Raw genomic sequence first — 9,184 nt, 5'->3', positions numbered from 1 at the left:
GATCGAGAACGCTCGCATTGAGGCCGTTCATGAATGCCTCGTACTTCATGCGTTCGCTCCAACCCCTCACTTTGGAGCAGAGTGATTGAAACTCCGCCGCATACTCTCGGATCGACCTCGGTCCTTGCTCGATCTTGCGCAGTTGGGCCAGGGCTTTTGTCTCCTGCAGCGGGTCCCCGAACTGGCAGAGCATCGCCTGTAGAAATTCATACACCGAGCCCAACGCAGGGCCCCTCGTGGCGTAGAGGCTAACGAACCATTTTCTGGCAGCCCCCTTCAGTTTGGAAGCCAGGTAGTCTACTCTGCTGGCCTCGGTGGGGAAGGTCACCCCCCAATGGGTCATGAAGCTGCTGCATTGGATCGTGAAGTATTCCACCTCATCCGGATCCCCGTCGAAGGTGATCTGGAGTTCCCTTTCCCTCGCGCCATCCCACGGAACCGGCGCAGGCGGTGGCGGAGGTCCCCCGGGTCGGATGGGCGCCGGTGGCGGGGCAGGCACCGGCCGTACTGGTTGTGCCGGCGTGTCCGGCGGCCCCTCCGGCGGCTCCGCCGGTTCTTCCCCCCCCCCCGGTGGCGTCTCCAGCTCATGTCTAGATTCCTCGCCGGGCTCTCCCCCGGGCGGACCTCTGGGCTCCTCTCTGCGGATGGCTCCGACCTGCTTCCGGATCGCGTCCAGCTGCTCTTGGATCTCTCGGGTGATCTGGAGGTGGCTGGCTTGGACTTCGTTCTGAATCTCTCTGGCCCAGAGGAGCATCTCGCTGCGTAAAAGCTGCAGGTCCTCGCCCCGGCGCGGCCTCTCTCTCTCCTCCTCGTCCCCGCTTCTCCCCGCGACGGCATCTCCTCCCTCTGTCCCGGTCAGTAGCGCCGTGTAGTGCCCCACCGCTTTGTCCATCAACGCCGTTGAGGTCCACGGCTTCCACTGCTGCGGGGTGTAGAGTAGGGTCGAGAAATGTGTCGGTGACTTTACCTTCCTCCGCACCACTGTTACTCCCTTCGTGATGGTCGGTTCTTCAATCGGCTCGATGGGCTCTCCGTTATCTGGCGTCTTGGTGGCCATCCAGCCAAGTTTTCAGTTTGGATAAGTTCCCGGAGTGATCAAACTCAAAATGTCAAGACGTGGAACTTCAAGCAAGGGCGGACCATGTTGCTTTAACAATTAATCCATTTATTGAGAACACACATACAGCATGGAGGCAGATTGAGTTTGATACTGGCCCAAGATTGGGGCCAGTCTTTTCTAGGTTTCTACCGGCGGGAAACAATACAGTCTTTTTTACACAACCAGAGACAGCCAGCTCTTCTCAGGGTGTTATCTCTTTCCCAGAGGAAGAGTCCTTGAGGATGTGGACTTCAAAGCTGCAGCTGGCTTTTTGTATAGGGGTGAGATTTCACTCTTGCGGTTACAATGTGCTGGGGGGGGGGTGGGGAGGAAAGGCATTTGCTACAACTCTCAGGGTTAGTAAGGCAGAGTTCATACAAGGGTACATCATGGCGTTAGTCATGTCAAGCATTCTATTCTACATTTCAATTTCAGCAAGTTACACATCTGACACTGAGAGGTAGGTTAGGCTGGAAGTCTGTGACTGGTCCAAAATCACACAGCAAGAACATGTGTCTAGCAGACTCTGCTCTGAAGCCCCAACTCCTATGCCCTCCTCATACTCCCACCACAGAATCTCCAGGAACTTCCCACCAACCTGGAACTGGGAGCCATGGTCAGGACTGGCCTCAATGAGTTCTCTCTCAGAGGCCTTTAGTGATACCTTTCAGACCAACACTCTCTCTCTCTGATAACGTTGTTGGTCTTAAGCACAGAACTTAAGCACAGGACTCCGTCTCTCACTTTCCCTCCCTATCTCTCTCTCTGTATCTGGCCTGCTGCTACAGGACATCATTTTTTCCCTTCCAGAAGAGGATAGGGAGGAGTCCTCAGCCAACCAAGAGAGTCCTCAGCCAACTGAGAGAAAGCCTTCCCTCCTCCTCTGTCCCTGGGCCAGTCAAGGGAAGGCTTTCTTTCTCTCCTCTGCATGCAGTGTGACAGGTAGCTGAGCCAATGGGAGAGTAGGGAGAGCCAGAAACTGCCAGAACCAAGGTTGGTTGCCTTTGACTGACGATTTGGCTAGCAATTTGACTGACAGAAGCAGCTTGGCTGGCTAGCAACAGCCATTCAGGTGGGAGAGAGGAGCAGGGTCAATCAATGAGTTCTCTCTCAAAGGTCAAACTGAGACTTGCAAGGGCTTCCCCCACTGCATTTTACTGAGAACACCAAGCTTGGTTGCTTTTTACTGAGAAAAGCAAGGTTAGTTGTCTAGCGGCAGCCACTGCCTAGCAGTTTCCCCAGAGGGTCAATCCTCGTCTGTCCTGGGGCCACAGTGGGTGGAGGAGAGCAGAGTCAGTCAATGTGATGGAAGAGCAGTTGGTTGATGGTTTGATGGGCCAAAGGTTGATACACAGTCCCAACCAATGAGGGTGCTCCGTTTTGCCAAGACAAAAGTGTTTTTTATTATACAAAGGATATGCAGTGACTATACACAAACAGTTGTGATTGGTAATAACAAGTCAACCTAGTTATGTTAAGCAATAACTCCTGTATAGCATCTATATTAATATTAACAACCTCAGTGGAATATGCAAATAAAACAGAAAACAATGGCGTAGGGGGAGAAGAGTAAGGATGGGCTAGCCAAGGGCCTCCATTTCACCAATGGCAGATTCTGCAAGAATGCCAAAAAGCAAGCAAGCAAACAAAACAAACAACCCTTCCCCCCCCCCCATAGGCCGATTAGATTGCACATGCCCAAGTAGCGTGCTGTTTCTAATATATGAATGCTTCCTTCCATTACCAGGGTTCGCTAAGAAACTGGGACCAGTGCACTGCCAAGAAATGGATATATGGGAGTGATGGTCTTCCTAGGAGAGATCAGGGAAACCTGGTTCTACTCCCTTCCCAATCTAACCTGAACAGGATTCCTCAAAAGATAATAGCACTCTCCAGTCAATGAATCTCTCATCCATGAGTCTGCATTCACAAAGGAAGAGGAAAAGTACAGAGACTGGCCACCACTGTTACAACAAACTCATGCAACATGTAGCAGGATGCCTGACTAACTGGGGCAGGGGAAGACAAAGGAAAACAGAGTGTCCTGTGTCTGCTTCCTCTCTCTTTCCCTCACATTTTTAAGCCTTATGGCCAAATACTGTTACCATACTAAGCCACCCATCAGAAACATATTAATGTAAATTCAAAAACTTTACTAAGGCAGAAGCTCATAAGCATGCATCCACCCAGAAAACTAGACTGGAAGGATCCTCAGTCATTTATGTATGTTTCGCTTCAGGTCCCCTGAGTTCAAGCCCTTATTGTGCAAGTGAGAGATTGTGGTTGCTGATGGCCTAATCACTGGCATTCATCTACCATGGTTTCTAACTTGGAATAAATCACATATAGTTCCTCCTAAGGCACTTTACTGCCCCATTCACTTCTGGATCAGAACAGAACATTTTGAAGATCAAACTGCTCTTTTACATCTCCAAATACAAGGATTAATCATTCTTAGACCAAAAGAAATGTTGGCAATAGGGCATTCTAGAGATTCCAACCCTTGGTTATTAGCCACAGTGTGTAAATATATGTATGTATATATATAATTTATTTTTTTGCCACCGTGTGACACAGAGTGTTGGACTGGATGGGCCATTGGCCTGATCCAACATGGTTTCTCTTATGTTCTTAACCTAGAACAAATTCTCAACAAAGCTGCTTTTGCTGGTTAGTGAATGTTTCCAGACATGCCGGTAGAGGGAATATGGAACATCAACACACAAATTTAATTTGGAAACAAATTAAATATGTTTTGCACCAGATTATGCATCCAGTACCAGTAGCCTATTCTCAAAAGTCGGAATTCAATCCAACACAGAGACATTAGTCCCCAGAGAGCCGGAAGCTTACATGAGTTCCTGGGCCTCGCCACATTGGTTTTAACCACACAAATGACTGGAAATCTTCAGTGTCTATCAGAACAAACTGCAGTTCCTGTGACCAAGTGTTCCCTCTCCCCTTGCCTCCTTCCAAGTTTTATGGCCTGCTTGGGCATCTCATACAAGGTTTTCCATGAAGTAAGGCAACGCTAGGAGAAGAAATCAAAAATAAGTCACATTTGTTCAAGAAACCATAAGGTAAGATGAATCCATGCCATCCACAATTCAAAACATCATTTCAGAAATAGGCTGGAACAGGTTTCTGAAACGATTTTGCAGTAAAATCATTTGCAGGTTGCTCAGCTTTGAGAATCTTATTTCAGATTTGTGTCCATTCATCTTTTTGTATACCCAGGCTACAAGGGTATACACACTCCTATTAATAACATGCCTGAGAACTAAGTTTGAGACCAGTGGCACTTTTAAAACCAACAGAGTCTGAATTCTGGGAAGAATTAAGAGCTGAGCAAGTTACTGAGTTCACTGAGATAGGAAGCTGATATATCTATTGAGTCCTGGGGGTTCCTGTGTCTTGAGTATTTCTGTGGTGACTGGTCTCTTGGCTTTGTTATGATAGATAGGAATGCTTCTTTCTTGGGGGTGTGCCATGCCAGAACTGAAAACTAGAATAAGTACAGAAGATAAGGGAGGTTGTAAGCCACTCTGCGACTCTAATTCAGACAGAAGGTCAGGGTATAAATCTGTGGTCGTCTTCTTCTACAGAAAGCCCCCACCCCAATTTTTAAATCTGAGAGATTCTCTAATTTGAACTAAGGTCCTATCTATTGCACTACCATTGTCACAATAGCACGTGTTCTGCTGGGCGACTCTGTTCCTTGCAAATGAACACCTTCAGCACAGCTGACTTGACTGTAGAGGTTCTCTTGGAGAATCCAACTGCTGCCTGAGATAGGTTCTCCCATCATAGATGGTGCATCAAGAATTGAGCCCCCGGGTCCAAATGGGAGCCAGTTTGGTGTAGTGGTTGTGCACGGACTCTTATCTGGGAGAACCAGGTTTGATTCCCCACTCCTCCACTTGCAACTGTGGAATGACCTTGGGTTAGCCATTGCTATCACAGGAGTTGTCCTTGAAAGGGCAGCTGCTGTGAGAGCCCCCTCAGCCCCACCCACCTCACAGGGTGTCTGTTGTAGGGGGAGAAGATATAGGAGATTGTAAGCCGCTCTGAGTCTCTGATTCAGAGTGAACGGCAGGGTATAAATCTGCAGTTTTCTTTTTCTTCTTTTGGAAGTTGGGGGTCCTGTGGGGGAGAGGCACCAGAAGCAGCCCAGCAAATTTGGTGCCTCTCACTAAAACCCCTCCCCCCCAGAGTCACCTTTCCCACTGTAATTACAGTGAGGAAAGTGACAGATTGCTTTTTCCCCATCATAGGGAAAAAGGCCGTCTTTAGGTGCCCCTAGAATTGGATCCTCTGGTCCAATCTTTTTGAAATGTGGGGGTTCTGTGGGGGAGAGCCTCTGTAGCTTTCTTGCAAATCTGGAACCTCAACTTCAGACCCCCTCCCCCCAGCCACAATTTATTATACCCTATTTTGCCATTAACTTCAATGACCCATAGGGTATAATGGTGAGATGAGGGCACCCTCTTTGGGTGCCCCTAAAATTGGACCTCCTGGTCCAATCTTTTTTAAACGTCAGGGTTCTGTGAGGGAGAGACTCCTGCAGCTGCCCTGTGAATTTGGAGTCTCTACTTTAAGCCCCCTCCCTCCCAGTCACAATTCAGTATACCCTGTTTTGCCCTTGACTTCAATAGTCCATAGGGTATAATGGGGCCAAATATTTGGGAATAGCATACCACCTGAACCAGACTCCGCCACCAAATCTGCTATTAGGAAATATTCAGCCCCTCGAATTTCCCCAAATTTCTTTCTTTCTTTTTTGCACACCCCTAGTCTTTATGGATGTTAGTGCTTTCATCCCACATTTCTGGACTCCCCTGTTGTGAACTGAAGCCAGTTGGGAACCTCCCCATCCACTCCCTCCCTTTTTGATCAGGTTGGGATATGCACATAAACCCTCGAATTTCCCTGAATTTCTTACTTTCTTTCTTTCTTTTTGCACACCCCTAGACTTTATGGATGTTAGTGCTTTCACCCCACATTTCTGAACTCCCCTGTTGTGAACTGAAGCCAGTTGGGAACCTCCCCATCCACTCCCTCCCTTTTTGATCAGGTTGGAATATGCACATAAGTGCATAACCATTCCAAGGTCATCTATCACCACTTGTGTGTTTATTTATTTACAGTTTACAGACCTCTCTCTGTCCATCTCTGATAGGAGCTTCTTAAGACTGTGTTTTTCTTAAGAAAATCTCTAAGGCACAGTTCCAAAAACAATTTCCCCACTCTGAACTACATATCCCAGCAGCCTCCTTCAGTATTCCTACTGGCCACCTGACACTCTCATGCTGCTAGGAGCTGAAATGCTGTTTCTCTTAAACACTTATGTGAATGCTCAGAAGACAACTGATGGGGGGAAAGCTGCCTGACTGCCCACTCCATGGTTGCCACATAGCAGTAATCTGATTAATCAACCATGGAGTGAGTACACACTGAAGTGGGCTGTTGTGATATCTGATCAAAACTCTCCATTACAAACAAACAAAAACCTGGATTAAAGGTGGGGCCAGATCACTCTAAGTCTGTTGTCTGACCGCAGGCCAAGTTGCTCAACCATTTCAGACCACAGCCAGGGGAAGTGAGTTTGCATGTGCATTTAGCTCATGTCTCAGTGGTACAATTGTTCCCTCTGTACTTGGAGGGACTTTAAAGGTAACAGTCAAGAATACCTACTGCAGTGCAGACTGACTGCTTAACCTGTATCGCAGGGGTGGCCAAAGGTAGCTCTCAACTTGTTTTTTGCCTACAACTCCCATCAGCTCCAGCCAGCATGGCCAATGGCTGAGGCTGATGGGAGTTGTAGGCAAAAAAACATCTGGAGAGCTACCATTGGCCACCCCTGCTCTATTGTATCTGCAGTGGTCCAGCACCTAATTTTCTAGAAAAAGAGGGAAAGGAGGAAAAGTATTGCCATACACTGGTACATAATGCTGCCATCCAGTGAAAACTAAAGTTGCTTCCACACAGGAATGATTCCCTGAACTTTCTCCTTTTGCCTGCCATTTCCCCTTGCTTCTCTGGCAACCTTTTAAACATTAAAAAAGTTAGTAGTTCATACACTGCTATAGTGGTTTAGCACTATACCTACTGCTAATAATTTTAAACATCTGGCAAGAATGATCACCAGAAGTAGGTGGGGGAATAGCAGGCACGAGGGGAATGGCATACGATGTGGGTGGAAAAGTGCAGCACCTTCTGCTCTCCATGTCCCACAAACCTGCTTAATGTACAAACTTTTAAAGATCACGCCAAAGCAGAGCTGGGGAAAACCAAACAGGGCAATGAACAGACAGCGCCATGTGAAAGCCCCCTGAAGAACCACTGCAATATGGGAGGCAAGCTAGAGCATGAGTTCTGTGTGAAAGCAACATGAGTAAACTTCCATAAAAATCTCACTTTCCATTCCCAAAGTGAAAGGAATGCACATGCTGATTAAAAAAAGGCCACATCTCATTTATTTGATTTTGGAAGGTATTATATAGCTGAAACCCTCCTCTATTCCTCGTTGGCCTTAACCATGGTTTAGAATTCAGTCTGCACCAATGCCAATCACAGTTTTATGGTAACTACCTTTTTTATTAAGCAGGCTTTGAAAAACTGTTTTAAACATTAAGATTTTATTTATTAATTAAAATAATAAAATGCTGCTGCTTCCTTTTGGGTCATGGCAGCCCAAGATGGGGACTCTGAATGGCATTAAACATAAATAATATACAATATTAAATGCAAAACAAACAACACTCCCCCCCTCACTAGAAATCCTGAAGGGTCTCTCCATGAAAGAAGTGAAGGCAACTTGGAGTTCAAAATGTACAAAATCTATGTGCCATGGAAATCAGCTGTCTTTCTAATTCCTTGCTGTAGCCTGGTTATAGCCAGATAACACTTTGTGCATCAAATACTACTTCACTACAGAGCATGGTCTTCTTTGCATCATATCACAAGGCACAGACAAGGAAGGAGACAGGGCAGCAGACAGGGCAGCATGCAGTAAAAAAGAGCTGCCCGTTACAGTAAGCAGAACAGCAATCGCACAAGCTTTTCAGTCTTCTTGTACCCCGTCTAGCTGCAGATCAGTTGTACACCTCTATAAATCATCCAAAACAGCAATCATGCATATATTAGTTTTTTTACTACTTAGTTTTTTTACATACTTAGTTTTTTTAAAAAAATTCAAAACCAATTTCTTTTTCAAAGTTTGGATAACCAAAGTCCTCTAAATTGTCTCATACTGATACTACAAAAAATGAAAGATTTCACAATCCAGCAGCCTGCAACATCAATAGTGCTCATAAAGCCAAAACTTCTTCCAAATAGATATCTTTGAAGTCAAGATGTGGGGATTCCAGTTTTGAGTTCACACGTACCCAAAACAGAGGATAAGGGGGTTGCTCCCTACGAACAGCTGTGGCCAACCAAGGCCAGAACTGTATCCATACTGGATTCACCCTGGCTTGATGGAGGTAACAGACAATTAGGGCTTAGGTATAATACATGCATTCTTTGAACTTCTCTTGAGAGCAGACTGGACTTTGATTCCACTAGTAATATTTATTCAAAAGTACTGGTGGTGGAAAGTGCTGTCAAGTAACTGCTGACTAGACGACTCCATAGGGTTTTCAAGTCAAGAGAGAACAAAGATAGTTTGCCATTACCTGCCTTTGCATACTGTCCCTGGAATTCCTTGGTGGTCTCCCATCCAAATAACTAACTAGGGCCAACTCTGCTTAGCTTCCGATCTGATGAGATTGCCCTAACCTGGGCCATTGAAATCAAGGCTAATCCTGCTCCCTGGAAAAAAAATTAAGGTGGCAGATAATATCACACCAGTTATATGCTGGCTATATGCAAGCTAAAGGTAAACATTAGAGTTAAATATGAGTTATTGGCATGTTGAGAAGCAGTTCCCAAAACCTTGACATTCAGGAAAGGATATTGTGATGCATTTACATTAGAGATTATGAGCTGCCTCTGCTTTGCAGGCCTGGTTCCCCCCACCCCCCCAACCAACATCCAAGCTGCTGTGCCATGACAACAGCACCTAGGTTAATCCTTCACCAGAGG

The sequence above is a fragment of the Heteronotia binoei genome, chromosome 2, assembly GCF_032191835.1.
Source record: "Heteronotia binoei isolate CCM8104 ecotype False Entrance Well chromosome 2, APGP_CSIRO_Hbin_v1, whole genome shotgun sequence".
In the NCBI taxonomy this organism is placed as follows: domain Eukaryota; kingdom Metazoa; phylum Chordata; class Lepidosauria; order Squamata; family Gekkonidae; genus Heteronotia; species Heteronotia binoei.
Note: the sequence above shows the minus strand (reverse complement) of the source record.